Genomic DNA, 13,088 nt, shown 5'->3' with positions numbered 1-13,088 from the left:
CTGGAGAGCTGAACCTCTGCGCACAAAGTTCCTCATTCAATCAGTGTCCTCCCAAGCCCGGCCAACCTGCACACCTGGGGCCTGGCAGATACGCCTGAGTGCAAGTTGTGCCAGAGGAGGGGCACCATGGAGCACATTCTGAGCTGCTGCCCAAAGGCGTTAGGAGAGGGGCGGTATCGCTGGCGCCACGACCAAGTTCTAAAATTCTTGGCGGATTCCATCTGCACAGCGATACAGAACAGCAAGACCCAGGTCGCCCCGAAGCAGTCAATCACGTTTGTTAGAGCTGGGCAGAATGCAAAACACCAGCCAAACTCCGCAGGAGGACTCCTCGCTACCGCTCGTGACTGGCAGCTCCAAGTTGACCTGGGAAGGAAACTCAAGTTCCCAGCTAGCATAGCTGCCACTTCACTCCCCCCAGATATGGTATTAACTTTGGAGTCCACCAAGCAAGTGGTCCTGCTGGAACTGACTGTCCCCTTGGAGGGCCGGATTGGTGAGGCCAATGAGCGCAAGAGGGCCAAATACTCTGAGCTCACCACAGAGTGCCGGAGCAATGGCTGGAGAGCCCGCTGCGAGCCAGTTGAAATTGAGCGCAGAGGTTTCCCAGGACATTCACTCCAGAGAGTGCTCAAACTCCTTGGAGTTACAGGACTGCAGTTGAGGAGAGCCACCAAGAAAATCCTCGAGGCCACAGAAAAGGCCTCGCGGTGCTGTGGATCCGTAGTGCACTACTTGGACACAAGCCGGGGATTGATCACCCCCGGCTGGGGGAGAAATAGACATTTCTTCCCTGACCGGGAATTGAACCCGGACCGTGGTGGTGAAAGCACCAAATCCTAGCCATTAGACCATCAGGGACACATGTGACATCATGACAACTTCACTGCAATTTCACTGCATCGCCAGTGAGTGTCGCCAACAGAAAAAACTTTACAAATGTGCATACGCCAGAATTGATCGGTGCATGAAGCACCACAACTTTCTACATTCAAGTCACTTTCTGAACATCAGACCGTGCGCGTACAGACATTTTGTAAATGAGGCCCCTGATGGATGAGTTATAAATCACAGTCTTGTCTGAGGTTAAGACATCGTACATTTAACAAGCCTTTTGTTCCCCATTAAGCGTTGTTGGCAGGATTTGAACCTGCGCGGGGAATCCCCAATGGATTTCGAGTCCATCGCCTTAACCACTCGGCCACAACAACCACTCTAAAAGGTGTGAATCTGCAGAATCAGATAAATAAATGCAATTCCTTTTATTTAAAGATTGATCCTGCTTTCTTCAAGGCAGGTGATTGTGCAGACTCGCATAATCTGAGTCGTTGCAACACGTGTGTTTCCACATGTTACCATATAAGAGGGCTAGTGGCGCAATGGATAACGCGTCTGAGTACGGATCAGAAGATTCTAGGTTCAACTCCTGGCTAGCTCAAAAAATCCTAATCTTTAATATTATCCCAGTCACAACCTTGGTAGTGTACACGTTTCTTCTTCTCTGTCATTTATTTATTTACTTGCTTTTTTCATTTGTCTCTGTGTATGCCCGGAAACGTACACTTCAAAGGTGCCGCGGGATAGGCCGTCTTCCATAATGTTTCCAAAGCTGCCCCCGGCTCACGCATTATTTTTGTCTTTCATGGGACCTCTTTTATTCAATCTATTTAATCTCATTAGAGGCAAATGCCCTTACCTGACGACAGGGGCGCCACACCTCCACACACACTTCTTCCAACCTCACAGCTTCTCAAACTTTTGGAAAAAGAAAGAAAAAGGTGCCACGGCCACAACAAAATCCACTAGGGTGTTTGGATCAGATTTTCACACCATTCACACTTCAATTGATTGGGGTGGGGAAAGGGGGTGCTACGGCCCAGGCACTTAGCCAAGGACAATGGACTCTGCCAGTGGTAAGGACCCGGCAAGGGAGACAATAATTAATTTAAAATGTTTCCTTTTCCTAGTTTCAGGCCTTGGTAGAAGAATACACAAGTCATGGAGCTGTCAACATGCACCCTCCTTCGATAGTTCAGTTGGTAGAGCGGAGTACTGTAGAACCAGCAAAATGTCGCTAGTTCAACTCCGGCTCGAAGGACTGCTGTTAGTTTCCATCTGCCAAGTGCGGGACTCTATTTCATCACTGTACTCGGCTTTGGCCATTTGGTAAAATGGCTAATTCTTACATGTTATCGTCGTCAACGGCAAATCAATGAAATTATTTCACCTAACCCTGGAATGTCATCAGACATGTGATGTCATTGATGATGTCACCAGTCTCAGCCAGTAAAATCCATGACAGCAGTGGAGGTGATTCCTTTCTGCTCACCTTCAACCTGGACTCTACACTTCAAACAAACTTCATACATGTGACTGCAGCGCCCAACGTGGGGCTCGAACCCACGACCCTGAGATTAAGAGTCTCATGCTCTACCGACTGAGCTAGCCGGGCTTCAGATGCTAGTAAATAAGAACAATAATCGAAAAGTGTCTGTAATGTGAGGTTTTATCAGTGTTTCAGAGAAACCAGTTTTCCGTCTGGACTCCTCTGGACACCACCCAGACAGTTGAAGGACAACATGTGACTAAACTAGTGATTTTCTAGTTTTTCGCAATTGTAGATGCTCACAAATTGGCTATTTCGGAGGTGTCCATTTTTTAGGAGTTGGTGCAGTTGGAAGCCAACTACCTGGTGATGATGTCACCTACTCTCGTCCACTTGGCATTATGAGACAACGGGAGCGCATTTCAAGTTCAGCTGGACTACGTCAAAATCTGTGTAGACCTGGCGGTTATCAGGTTGCTATGCTCCTCAAGATAGCCTATAGCTAGCTAGTGCAAAATGTCCCACTATCTATGTCTCTACATACCTGTCTAGATGGTTTTGTATAAGATTAAGGGGGAATAGAAACTAAATGATAATTTAGTCCTAAAATGACAACATGAAGGTGTTTCTGTTGTTTATTTTGACGATAAAAACAGGAAGCTGCTAGTAGATGTGCTAAGTGTTGCATCAGATACATAGTTGTGAATAGCAACTCTGTCATTTAGCCTTGGAATGTCATCAAAGACATGTGATGTCACTGAGGATGTCACAAAGACTTATGGAGGGTATACATAGCACTCCTTAAAGTTAGGATTTTTTTAATTCACATTATTAACAGAAATAGGGAAATAATTCTGCCAAGGGAACATGAAAACATGATGACCTAAGTAGGTCAGTCTTGGAGTATAGAGCAGAAACATTTCTGATGTTACTGCACTGTGTGTGAGATTGGGATGGTTTCCATGGACACTGCAGAATGTTAAGCAAAATGTTTGCGTTTCAATATAAACAGCAGAGGGCCGCTGTTGCTACATTTGGTAACGTGCACATGTTATCATCGTCATCGGCAAATTAATTACATGCATCAGATACATTGTCATAATTACCAATTCTTTCATCTAACCCTGGAATGTCATCAGACATGTGATGTCATTGATGATGTCACCATTCTCAGCCAGTAAAATCCATCTCAGTGACCACAACAGCAGTGGAGGTGATTGCTTTCTGCTCACCTTCAACCTGGACTCTACACTTTAAACAAATTTCATAAATGTGACTTCAGCACCCAATGTGGGGCTCGAACCCACACCCCTGAGATTAGGATTAAGATTAACATTCATACATGAATCGTTGTTGGCAGGATTTCAACCTGCACGGGTAATCCCCAACAGATTTCGAGTCCATCGCCTTAACCACTCGGCCACAACAACCACTCCAAAATGTGTGAATTTGCAGAATCAGATAAACAAATGCAATCCCTTTTATTTAAAGATTGTTCCTCCTTTCTTCAAGGCAGGTGATTGTGCAGACTTTAATAATTCCCGATACATATCAAAGTTTTCTGTTGCAGATAAAGTTTGTATGGTTGGTAAACTTGTAAGGATGGATAAAACAAAATTGAAAGTTCATTATGACCCTGATGTGAGTTGAACACATAACCTTCTGATCTGGAGTCAGACGCGCTACCATTGCGCCACAGAGCCTTTTCTAATATTCTCTGAGGTTGTACACCAATCTGATCATAGCGGGCACCACTTCCAAACCAAATAACTTCCGTCTTGTTTTCATGAAGCTTCATCCATGTTTTAAAGTCCCTGAGACAGTCCATCAAGGGGTTCAGTGGGTTACTATGATGCAGAGAAAAATAGATGTAAAATATATGAGATGTTCTACACTTGGAGCTTTGTTCATTTATTTATTTTTAATAACAAGGGGCGTGGACAAGGTGGGAGCATGCAGAACCTCGCAAACTCACCTGGGAAGAACTATGGAGAGCTGAACCTCTGCGCACAAAGTTCCTCATTCAATCAGTGTACGACGTCCTCCCAAGCCCGGCCAACCTGCACACCTGGGGCCTGGCAGATACGCCTGAGTGCAAGTTGTGCCAGAGGAGGGGCACCATGGAGCACATTCTGAGCTGCTGCCCAAAGGCGTTAGGAGAGGGGCGGTATCGCTGGCGCCACGACCAAGTTCTAAAATCCTTGGCGGATTCCATCTGCACAGCGATACAGAACAGCAAGACCCAGGTCGCCCCGAAGCAGTCAATCACGTTTGTTAGAGCTGGGCAGAATGCCAAACACCAGCCAAACTCCGCAGGAGGACTCCTCGCTACCGCTCGTGACTGGCAGCTCCAAGTTGACCTGGGAAGGAAACTCAAGTTCCCAGCTAGCATAGCTGCCACTTCACTCCCCCCAGATATGGTATTAACCTTGGAGTCCACCAAGCAAGTGGTCCTGCTGGAACTGACTGTCCCCTTGGAGGGCCGGATTGGTGAGGCCAATGAGCGCAAGAGGGCCAAATACTCTGAGCTCACCACAGAGTGCCGGAGCAATGGCTGGAGAGCCCGCTGCGAGCCAGTTGAAATTGAGCACAGAGGTTTCCCAGGACATTCACTCCAGAGAGTGCTCAAACTCCTTGGAGTTACAGGACTGCAGTTGAGGAGAGCCACCAAGAAAATCCTCGAGGCCACAGAACAGGCCTCGCGGTGCTGTGGATCCGTAGGGGGGATCTGTGGTGCACTACTTGGACACAAGCCGGGGAGAAATAGACATTTCTTCCCTGACCGGGAATTGAACCCGGACCGTGGTGGTGAAAGCACCAAATCCTAGCCATTAGACCATCAGGGACACATGTGACATCATGACAACTTCACTGCAATTTCACTGCATCGCCAGTGAGTGTCGCCAACAGAAAAAACTTTACAAATGTGCATACGCCAGAATTGATCGGTGCATGAAGCAACACAACTTTCTACATTCAAGTCACTTTCTGAACATCAGACCGTGCGCGTACAGACATTTTGTAAATGAGGCCCCTGATGGATGAGTTATAAATCACAGTCTTGTCTGAGGTTAAGACATCGTACATTTAACAAGCCTTTTGTTCCCCATTAAGCGTTGTTGGCAGGATTTGAATCTGCGCGGGTAAACCCCAATGGATTTCAAGTCCATCGCCTTTACCACTCGGCCACAACAACCACTCTAAAAGGTGTGAATCTGCAGAATCAGATAAATCAGATTGATCCTGCTTTCTTCAAGGCAGGTGATTGTGCAGACTTGCATAATCTGAGTCGTTGCAACACGTGTCTTTCCACATGTTTCCACATGTCACCATAAAAGAGGGCTAGTGGCGCAATGGATAACGTGTCTGAGTACGGATCAGAAGATTCTAGGTTCAACTCCTGGCTAGCTCAAAAAATCCTAATCTTTATTATTATCCCAGTCACAACCTTGGTAGTGTACACGTTTCTTCTTCTCTGTCATTTATTTATTTACTTGCTTTTTTCATTTGTCTCTGTGTATGCCCGGAAACGTACACTTCAAAGGTGCCGCAGGATAGGCCGTCTTCCATAATGTTTCCAAAGCTGCCCCCGGCTCACGCATTATTTTTGTCTTTCATGGGACCTCTTTTATTCAATCTATTTAATCTCATTAGAGGCAAATGCCCTTACCTGACGACAGGGGCGCCACACCTCCACACACACTTCTTCCAACCTCACAGCTTCTCAAACTTTTGGAAAAAGAAAGAAAAGGTGCCACGGCCACAACACAATCCACTAGGGTGTTTGGATCAGATTTTCACACCATTCACACTTCAATTGATTGGGGTGGGGAAAGGGGGTGCTACGGCCCAGGCACTTAGCCAAGGACAATGGACTCTGCCAGTGGTAAGGACCCGGCAAGGGAGACAAAAATTAATTTAAAATGTTTCCTTTTCCCAGTTTAAGGCCTTGGTAGAAGAATACACGAGTCATGGAGCTGTCAACATGCATCCTCCTTCGATAGCTCAGTTGGTAGAGCGGAGGACTGTAGAACCAGTAAAACAGGTATCCTTAGGTCGCTGGTTCAACTCCGGCTCGAAGGACTGGCTTTATTTTTCATCTGCCCAGAGCGGGATTCTATTTCACTGCTGTACCCAGCTATGGCTCTGCCATCTACTGTGGATGTGACATCTGAGTCGTTGCAATACGTGTGTTTCCACATGTTTCCACATGTTACCATAAAAGAGGGCTAGTGGCGCAATGGATAACGCGTCTGAGTACGGATCAGAAGATTCTAGGTTCAACTCCTGGCTAGCTCAAAAAATCCTAATCTTTAATATTATCCCAGTCACAACCTTGGTAGTGTACACGTTTCTTCTTCTCTGTCATTTATTTATTTACTTGCTTTTTTCATTTGTCTCTTTGTATGCCCGGAAACGTACACTTCAAAGGTGCCGCAGGATAGGCCGTCTTCCATAATGTTTCCAAATCTGCCCCCGGCTCACGCATTATTTTTGTCTTTCATGGGACCTCTTTTATTCAATCTATTTAATCTCATTAGAGGCAAATGCCCTTACCTGACGACAGGGGCGCCACACCTCCACACACACTTCTTCCAACCTCACACCGTGTAAACTGACATAACTGCAGAAACCGAGCACATATCTAAAGCTGGGTACATGTATCCGTTCAAGCTGTGATCGTATAGTGGTGAGTACTCTGCGTTGTGGCCGCAGCAACCCCGGTTCGAATCCGGGTCACAGCACCCCTGTGGCAGCCAGAGAGCTTCTCAAACTTTTGGAAAAAGAAAGAAAAAGGTGCCACGGCCACAACAAAATCCACTAGGGATCAGATTTTCACACCATTAACACTTCAATTGATTGGGGTGGGGAAAGGGGGTGCTACGGCCCAGGCACTTAGCCAAGGACAATGGACTCTGCCAGTGGTAAGGACCCGGCAAGGGAGACAATAATTAATTTAAAATGTTTCCTTTTCCCAGTTTAAGGCCTTGGTAGAAGAATACACGAGTCATGGAGCTGTCAACATGCATCCTCCTTCGATAGTTCAGTTGGTAGAGCGGAGTACTGTAGAACCAGCAAAATGTCGCTAGTTCAACTCCGGCTCGAAGGACTGCTGTTAGTTTCCATGTGCCCAGTGCGGGACTCTATATCATCACTGTACTCGGCTTTGGCCATTTGGTAACGTGCACATGTTATCCTCGTCATCTGCAAATCAATTACATGCATCAGATACGTAGTCATAGTTACAAATTCTTACATGTTATCGTCGTCAACGGCAAATCAATGGAATTATTTCACCTAACCCTGGAATGTCATCAGACATGTGATGTCATTGATGATGTCACCAGTCTCAGCCAGTAAAATCCATGACAGCAGTGGAGGTGATTCCTTTCTGCTCACCTTCAACCTGGACTCTACACTTCAAACAAACTTCATACATGTGACTGCAGCGCCCAACGTGGGGCTCGAACCCACGACCCTGAGATTAAGAGTCTCATGCTCTACCGACTGAGCTAGCCGGGCTTCAGATGCTAGTAAAAAAGAACAATAATCGAAAAGTGTCTGTAATGTGAGGTTTTATCAGTGTTTCAGAGAAACCAGTTTTCCGTCTGGACTCCTCTGGACACCACCCAGACAGTTGAAGGACAACATGTGACTAAACTAGTGATTTTCTAGTTTTTCGCAATTGTAGATGCTCACAAATTGGCTATTTCGGAGGTGTCCATTTTTTAGGAGTTGGTGCAGTTGGAAGCCAACTACCTAGTGATGATGTCACCTACTCTCGTCCACTTGGCATTATGAGACAACGGGAGCGCATTTCAAGTTCAGCTGGACTACGTCAAAATCTGTGCAGACCTGGCGGTTATCAGGTTGCTATGCTCCTCAAGATAGCCTATAGCTAGCTAGTGCAAAATGTCCCACTATCTATGTCTCTACATACCTGTCTAGATGGTTTTGTATAGGATTAAGGGGGAATAGAAACTAAATGATAATTTAGTCCTAAAATGACAACATGAAGATTTTTCTGTTGTTTATTTTGACGATAAAAACAGGAAGCTGCTAGTAGATGTGCTAAGTGTTGCATCAGATACATAGTTGTGAATAGCAACTCTGTCATTTAGCCTTGGAATGTCATCAAAGACATGTGATGTCACTGAGGATGTCACAAAGACTTATGGAGGGTATACATAGCACTCCTTAAAGTTAGGATTTTTTTAATTCACATTATTAACAGAAATAGGGAAATAATTCTGCCAAGGGAACATGAAAACATGATGACCTAAGTAGGTCAGTCTTGGAGTATAGAGCAGAAACATTTCTGATGTTACTGCACTGTGTGTGAGATTGGGATGGTTTCCATGGACACTGCAGAATGTTAAGCAAAATGTTTGCGTTTCAATATAAACAGCAGAGGGCCGCTGTTGCTACATTTGGTAACGTGCACATGTTATCATCGTCATCGGCAAATTAATTACATGCATCAGATACATTGTCATAATTACCAATTCTTTCATCTAACCCTGGAATGTCATCAGACATGTGATGTCATTGATGATGTCACCATTCTCAGCCAGTAAAATCCATCTCAGTGACCACAACAGCAGTGGAGGTGATTGCTTTCTGCTCACCTTCAACCTGGACTCTACACTTTAAACAAATTTCATAAATGTGACTTCAGCACCCAATGTGGGGCTCGAACCCACACCCCTGAGATTAGGATTAAGATTAACATTCATACATGAATCGTTGTTGGCAGGATTTCAACCTGCACGGGTAATCCCCAACAGATTTTGAGTCCATCGCCTTAACCACTCGGCCACAACAACCACTCCAAAATGTGTGAATTTGCAGAATCAGATAAACAAATGCAATCCCTTTTATTTAAAGATTGTTCCTCCTTTCTTCAAGGCAGGTGATTGTGCAGACTTTAATAATTCCCGATACATATCAAAGTTTTCTGTTGCAGATAAAGTTTGTATGGTTGGTAAACAAAATTGAAAGTTCATTATGACCCTGATGTGAGTTGAACACATAACCTTCTGATCTGGAGTCAGACGCGCTACCATTGCGCCACAGAGCCTTTTCTAATATTCTCTGAGGTTGTACACCAATCTGATCATAGCGGGCACCACTTCCAAACCAAATAACTTCCGTCTTGTTTTCATGAAGCTTCATCCATGTTTTAAAGTCCCTGAGACAGTCCATCAAGGGGTTCAGTGGGTTACTATGATGCAGAGAAAAATAGATGTAAAATATATGAGATGTTCTACACTTGGAGCTTTGTTCATTTATTTATTTTTAATAACAAGGGGCGTGGACAAGGTGGGAGCATGCAGAACCTCGCAAACTCACCTGGGAAGAACTCTGGAGAGCTGAACCTCTGCGCACAAAGTTCCTCATTCAATCAGTGTACGACGTCCTCCCAAGCCCGGCCAACCTGCACACCTGGGGCCTGGCAGATACGCCTGAGTGCAAGTTGTGCCAGAGGAGGGGCACCATGGAGCACATTCTGAGCTGCTGCCCAAAGGCGTTAGGAGAGGGGCGGTATCGCTGGCGCCACGACCAAGTTCTAAAATCCTTGGCGGATTCCATCTGCACAGCGATACAGAACAGCAAGACCCAGGTCGCCCCGAAGCAGTCAATCACGTTTGTTAGAGCTGGGCAGAATGCCAAACACCAGCCAAACTCCGCAGGAGGACTCCTCGCTACCGCTCGTGACTGGCAGCTCCAAGTTGACCTGGGAAGGAAACTCAAGTTCCCAGCTAGCATAGCTGCCACTTCACTCCCCCCAGATATGGTATTAACTTTGGAGTCCACCAAGCAAGTGGTCCTGCTGGAACTGACTGTCCCCTTGGAGGGCCGGATTGGTGAGGCCAATGAGCGCAAGAGGGCCAAATACTCTGAGCTCACCACAGAGTGCCGGAGCAATGGCTGGAGAGCCCGCTGCGAGCCAGTTGAAATTGAGCGCAGAGGTTTCCCAGGACATTCACTCCAGAGAGTGCTCAAACTCCTTGGAGTTACAGGACTGCAGTTGAGGAGAGCCACCAAGAAAATCCTCGAGGCCACAGAACAGGCCTCGCGGTGCTGTGGATCCGTAGGGGGGATCTGTGGTGCACTACTTGGACACAAGCCGGGGAGAAATAGACATTTCTTCCCTGACCGGGAATTGAACCCGGACCGTGGTGGTGAAAGCACCAAATCCTAGCCATTAGACCATCAGGGACACATGTGACATCATGACAACTTCACTGCAATTTCACTGCATCGCCAGTGAGTGTCGCCAACAGAAAAAACTTTACAAATGTGCATACGCCAGAATTGATCGGTGCATGAAGCAACACAACTTTCTACATTCAAGTCACTTTCTGAACATCAGACCGTGCGCGTACAGACATTTTGTAAATGAGGCCCCTGATGGATGAGTTATAAATCACAGTCTTGTCTGAGGTTAAGACATCGTACATTTAACAAGCCTTTTGTTCCCCATTAAGCGTTGTTGGCAGGATTTGAATCTGCGCGGGTAAACCCCAATGGATTTCAAGTCCATCGCCTTTACCACTCGGCCACAACAACCACTCTAAAACGTGTGAATCTGCAGAATCAGATAAATCAGATTGATCCTGCTTTCTTCAAGGCAGGTGATTGTGCAGACTTGCATAATCTGAGTCGTTGCAACACGTGTCTTTCCACATGTTTCCACATGTCACCATAAAAGAGGGCTAGTGGCGCAATGGATAACGTGTCTGAGTACGGATCAGAAGATTCTAGGTTCAACTCCTAGCTAGCTCAAAAAATCCTAATCTTTAATATTATCCCAGTCACAACCTTGGTAGTGTACACGTTTCTTCTTCTCTGTCATTTATTTATTTACTTGCTTTTTTCATTTGTCTCTGTGTATGCCCGGAAACGTACACTTCAAAGGTGCCGCAGGATAGGCCGTCTTCCATAATGTTTCCAAAGCTGCCCCCGGCTCACGCATTATTTTTGTCTTTCATGGGACCTCTTTTATTCATTCTCTTCCTTCCTCATATCTCATTAGAGGCAAATGCCCTTTACTGACGACAGGGGCGCCACACCTCCACACACACTTCTTCCAACCTCACACCGTGTAAACTGACATAACTGCAGAAACCGAGCACATATCTAAAGCTGGGTACATGTATCCGTTCAAGCTGTGATCGTATAGTGGTGAGTACTCTGCGTTGTGGCCGCAGCAACCCCGCTTCGAATCTGGGTCACATCACCCCTGTGGCAGCCAGAGAGCTTCTCAAACTTTTGGAAAAAGAAAGAAAAAGGTGCCACGGCCACAACAAAATCCACTAGGGTGTTTGGATCAGATTTTCACACCATTAACACTTCAATTGATTGGGGTGGGGAAAGGGGGTGCTACGGCCCAGGCACTTAGCCAAGGACAATGGACTCTGCCAGTGGTAAGGACCCGGCAAAGGAGACAATAATTCATTTAAAATGTTTCCTTTTCCCAGTTTAAGGCCTTGGTAGAAGAATACACGAGTCATGGAGCTGTCAACATGCATCCTCCTTCGATAGCTCAGTTGGTAGAGCGGAGGACTGTAGAACCAGTAAAACAGGTATCCTTAGGTCGCTGGTTCAACTCCGGCTCGAAGGACTGGCTTTATTTTTCATCTGCCCAGAGCAGGATTCTATTTCACTGCTGTACCCAGCTATGGCTCTGCCATCTACTGTGGATGGGACATCTGTGTCGTTGCAACACGTGTGTTTCCACATGTTTCCACATGTTACCATAAAAGAGGGCTAGTGGCGCAATGGATAACGCGTCTGAGTACGGATCAGAAGATTCTATATTCAACTCCTGGCTAGCTCAAAAAATACTAATCTTTAATATTATCCCAGTCACAACCTTGGTAGTGTACACGTTTCTTCTTCTCTGTCATTTATTTATTTACTTGCTTTTTTCATTTGTCTCTGTGTATGCCCGGAAATGTACACTTCAAAGGTGCCGCAGGATAGGCCGTCTTCCATAATGTTTCCAAAGCTGCCCCCGGCTCACGCATTATTTTTGTCTTTCATGGGACCTCTTTTATTCAATCTATTTAATCTCATTAGAGGCAAATGCCCTTACCTGACGACAGGGGCGCCACACCTCCACACACACTGCTTCCAACCTCACACCGTGTAAACTGACATAACTGCAGAAACCGAGCACATATCTAAAGCTGGGTACATGTATCCGTTCAAGCTGTGATCGTATAGTGGTGAGTACTCTGTGTTGTGGCCGCAGCAACCCCGGTTCGAATCCGGGTCACAACACCCCTGTGGCAGCCAGAGAGCTTCTCAAAATTTTGGAAAAAGAAAGAAAAAGGTGCCACGGCCACAACAAAATCCACTAGGGATCAGATTTTCACACCATTAACACTTCAATTGATTGGGGTGGGGAAAGGGGGTGCTACGGCCCAGGCACTTAGCCAAGGACAATGGACTCTGCCAGTGGTAAGGACCCGGCAAGGGAGACAATAATTAATTTAAAATGTTTTCTTTTCCTAGTTTCAGGCCTTGGTAGAAGAATACACAAGTCATGGAGCTGTCAACATGCACCCTCCTTCGATAGTTCAGTTGGTAGAGCGGAGTACTGTAGAACCAGCAAAATGTCGCTAGTTCAACTCCGGCTCGAAGGACTGCTGTTAGTTTCCATGTGCCCAGTGCGGGACTCTATTTCATCACTGTACTCGGCTTTGGCCATTTGGTAACGTGCACATGTTATCCTCGTCATCGGCAAATCAAT

General features: G+C 46.0%; 18 non-coding genes across 18 annotated transcripts; 6 read left to right on the top strand and 12 right to left on the bottom strand.

Moving 5' to 3' along the window:
- Nucleotides 1-789: 789 nt before the first annotated feature.
- Nucleotides 790-861, bottom strand: trnae-uuc (transfer RNA glutamic acid (anticodon UUC)). The gene has a single exon. It is a non-coding gene; the product is annotated as a tRNA-Glu (tRNA).
- A 268-nt stretch (nucleotides 862-1,129) lies between these two features.
- Nucleotides 1,130-1,211, bottom strand: trnas-cga (transfer RNA serine (anticodon CGA)). Its single transcript has one exon. It is a non-coding gene; the product is annotated as a tRNA-Ser (tRNA).
- A 154-nt stretch (nucleotides 1,212-1,365) lies between these two features.
- trnar-acg (transfer RNA arginine (anticodon ACG)) lies at nucleotides 1,366-1,438 on the top strand. The gene has a single exon. It is a non-coding gene; the product is annotated as a tRNA-Arg (tRNA).
- A 941-nt stretch (nucleotides 1,439-2,379) lies between these two features.
- trnak-cuu (transfer RNA lysine (anticodon CUU)) lies at nucleotides 2,380-2,452 on the bottom strand. Its single transcript has one exon. It is a non-coding gene; the product is annotated as a tRNA-Lys (tRNA).
- Nucleotides 2,453-3,674: 1,222 nt separating this feature from the next.
- Nucleotides 3,675-3,756, bottom strand: trnas-cga (transfer RNA serine (anticodon CGA)). The gene has a single exon. It is a non-coding gene; the product is annotated as a tRNA-Ser (tRNA).
- A 201-nt stretch (nucleotides 3,757-3,957) lies between these two features.
- trnaw-cca (transfer RNA tryptophan (anticodon CCA)) lies at nucleotides 3,958-4,029 on the bottom strand. The gene has a single exon. It is a non-coding gene; the product is annotated as a tRNA-Trp (tRNA).
- Nucleotides 4,030-5,100: 1,071 nt separating this feature from the next.
- On the bottom strand, nucleotides 5,101-5,172 carry trnae-uuc (transfer RNA glutamic acid (anticodon UUC)). Its single transcript has one exon. It is a non-coding gene; the product is annotated as a tRNA-Glu (tRNA).
- A 268-nt stretch (nucleotides 5,173-5,440) lies between these two features.
- On the bottom strand, nucleotides 5,441-5,522 carry trnas-uga (transfer RNA serine (anticodon UGA)). Its single transcript has one exon. It is a non-coding gene; the product is annotated as a tRNA-Ser (tRNA).
- A 798-nt stretch (nucleotides 5,523-6,320) lies between these two features.
- On the top strand, nucleotides 6,321-6,409 carry trnay-gua (transfer RNA tyrosine (anticodon GUA)). The gene is given in 2 exon segments: nucleotides 6,321-6,357; nucleotides 6,374-6,409. It is a non-coding gene; the product is annotated as a tRNA-Tyr (tRNA).
- A 143-nt stretch (nucleotides 6,410-6,552) lies between these two features.
- Nucleotides 6,553-6,625, top strand: trnar-acg (transfer RNA arginine (anticodon ACG)). Its single transcript has one exon. It is a non-coding gene; the product is annotated as a tRNA-Arg (tRNA).
- A 374-nt stretch (nucleotides 6,626-6,999) lies between these two features.
- On the top strand, nucleotides 7,000-7,071 carry trnah-gug (transfer RNA histidin (anticodon GUG)). Its single transcript has one exon. It is a non-coding gene; the product is annotated as a tRNA-His (tRNA).
- A 705-nt stretch (nucleotides 7,072-7,776) lies between these two features.
- trnak-cuu (transfer RNA lysine (anticodon CUU)) lies at nucleotides 7,777-7,849 on the bottom strand. The gene has a single exon. It is a non-coding gene; the product is annotated as a tRNA-Lys (tRNA).
- A 1,222-nt stretch (nucleotides 7,850-9,071) lies between these two features.
- On the bottom strand, nucleotides 9,072-9,153 carry trnal-caa (transfer RNA leucine (anticodon CAA)). The gene has a single exon. It is a non-coding gene; the product is annotated as a tRNA-Leu (tRNA).
- A 182-nt stretch (nucleotides 9,154-9,335) lies between these two features.
- On the bottom strand, nucleotides 9,336-9,407 carry trnaw-cca (transfer RNA tryptophan (anticodon CCA)). The gene has a single exon. It is a non-coding gene; the product is annotated as a tRNA-Trp (tRNA).
- Nucleotides 9,408-10,478: 1,071 nt separating this feature from the next.
- On the bottom strand, nucleotides 10,479-10,550 carry trnae-uuc (transfer RNA glutamic acid (anticodon UUC)). Its single transcript has one exon. It is a non-coding gene; the product is annotated as a tRNA-Glu (tRNA).
- Nucleotides 10,551-10,818: 268 nt separating this feature from the next.
- Nucleotides 10,819-10,900, bottom strand: trnas-uga (transfer RNA serine (anticodon UGA)). Its single transcript has one exon. It is a non-coding gene; the product is annotated as a tRNA-Ser (tRNA).
- A 143-nt stretch (nucleotides 10,901-11,043) lies between these two features.
- On the top strand, nucleotides 11,044-11,116 carry trnar-acg (transfer RNA arginine (anticodon ACG)). Its single transcript has one exon. It is a non-coding gene; the product is annotated as a tRNA-Arg (tRNA).
- A 749-nt stretch (nucleotides 11,117-11,865) lies between these two features.
- Nucleotides 11,866-11,954, top strand: trnay-gua (transfer RNA tyrosine (anticodon GUA)). The gene is given in 2 exon segments: nucleotides 11,866-11,902; nucleotides 11,919-11,954. It is a non-coding gene; the product is annotated as a tRNA-Tyr (tRNA).
- The last annotated feature ends 1,134 nt before the right edge of the window (nucleotides 11,955-13,088 follow it).

The sequence above is a fragment of the Cololabis saira genome, chromosome 20 (genome assembly GCF_033807715.1).
Source record: "Cololabis saira isolate AMF1-May2022 chromosome 20, fColSai1.1, whole genome shotgun sequence".
Taxonomy (NCBI): domain Eukaryota; kingdom Metazoa; phylum Chordata; class Actinopteri; order Beloniformes; family Belonidae; genus Cololabis; species Cololabis saira.
Note: the sequence above shows the minus strand (reverse complement) of the source record. Positions and strands in the feature narration are given on the sequence as shown.